Here is a 1,972-nt window from a genome sequence, read left to right as displayed (position 1 = left end):
CAGAAATAGACTCACACAAAGAGAGCCAACCGAGCCTTGACAAAGGAACAAAGACAGTTCGACGGAGAAAGGATAATCTTTTCAACTAATGGTGCTGGACAGATACGTGCAAATCAGTGAATTTAGACACAGACTTTCCACCTGTCACAAAACTTAACGCAAAATGATCATAGAACTAAGTGTAAGACACAAAACTGTAAAACTCGCAGAAGATGACAGGATAGAATCTACTTGACCTTGGGCTTAGCGATAGCTTTTTAGATCAGAAAGTACGGTGGAAGGAAAAATGGATAAGTTGCGTTTCATCAAAATCAGAAACTCCTGCTCCGCAAAAGAGGCTGTTACGTAAATGAAAGACAAGCTACGGAGAGGGAGAAAACACTCGCGAAACACAAATCTGCAGAGGAACGGCATCCAAAATATGCAAACTCAATAATAAGAGAACAAACAACCCAACTTAAAAATGAGCTAAAGAGCTGAACGGGCATTTCATCAAAGAAGATGTATGGATGGCAAATATGCACATGGAAAGATGCTCAGCATCACATGTCCTTGGGACTGGCAAGTTAAAACAACAGAGAGATATCACTGCACACGCTCCAACCCCCAACGCTGGCGCGAATGCGAATCGACATCATCTCCCCGACTCGCGGGTGGTGGGAACTTAAAACCATGCGGCCGCTTTGGAAGGCACTTTGGAGGTTTCCTACAAAAGCAAACATATCCTGCTCCCCGATCCAGCAATCGCCCCCTTGGTATTAACCCAATGAGTTAGAGACATACAAACCACACACAAGGACTGTAGGATGTACTGTCAAGGAGTGAGCCCTAATGTAATCGGTGGGCTTCAGTTAATAACAATGTATCGATAGTGGCCCGTCAATTGTAACAAATGTACCACATTGATACCTGACGTTAATTACAGGGGAACTGGGGGCGGGTATGTGTGAGGGAAGATTCGGGAACCCGCTACTTTCGGATCAATTTTTCTAAGAGCCTGATGTTGCCCTGTATCAGTTTGCTGGGGCTGCTGTCGCCAAGTTCACAAGCTGTATCGTCGCTCGGCTACGGAGGCTAGACGTCTAAAACAAAGGTGTCGGGGGCGGGGGCACGCGCCCTCCGAGACGCAGGGCAGAACCCATCCCGGCCTCCTCCTCGCCTCTGGGGGTGGCTGGCACCCTCAGCCGCCCAGTCCAGCCTCCGCCGACCATCCCCATCACCTTCCCTCTGGGTCCGAGTCCCTCCCTCTAAATGACACCAGCCGCGTTGGGTCGGGGTTGCCCTCACCCCCTCATCTTCTCTCAATCGTGGGGGACACGAAGAAATACCTACCCCACCTTCAGCCTCATCCCCCGGCGCGGCTCGTCACCGCGTGTGAGCGGCGGAGTCTGAGGCTCCATGTGCTAGCACCACGCCTCTGTAGGATCCCCCGTGTCCTGCCGAAGGAGAGGAGAAATATTCGAGTCACAAGGAAAGGGACCTCGTTCTTCTGCCATATGACGCACCTAGAAAACGCACTACGCCTGCATCTGTAGGTTTCATGGACATCCATGTCTAGAAAGCAGCAAGTCACACCCGTAGAGCTGAGAATATTCCTTGAGTCAAGGATTCGAGGAGGAGTTTGAGACTCGTTGCGTCCCCGCGTGGCAAACTGGCCGTGACCGGCTTCGTGTGAACGCAGCCGCGCGGGCTCTCTCACGAGCCAGCGCCGTCCCCAGGACAAGACACGTCTGCGTATGCCAGAGATGAGTGGCACCTGCCTGTAACCCCACAACCCCTAACCAGCAGCGCCGCCCTGCTGCAGCAATGTGCAGTAGCCGTCACCTGCCGAGCCCCCTGCCCCGGGCGTCCCAGGGTCCTAGTTCTGCCTGAGTGGCAGTTGGGAGCCCCTGGGAAGGGCTGCCCTTGTGGAATAAAGAGAGGCTTCAGGCACCTGCCGCCCCCTCGCTCCTTCCCGGATGCTGGAGGGGTC

This window comes from Pteropus vampyrus, unplaced genomic scaffold (genome assembly GCF_000151845.1).
Source record: "Pteropus vampyrus isolate Shadow unplaced genomic scaffold, Pvam_2.0 Scaffold412, whole genome shotgun sequence".
Classification (NCBI taxonomy): Eukaryota; Metazoa; Chordata; class Mammalia; order Chiroptera; family Pteropodidae; genus Pteropus; species Pteropus vampyrus.
Note: the sequence above shows the minus strand (reverse complement) of the source record.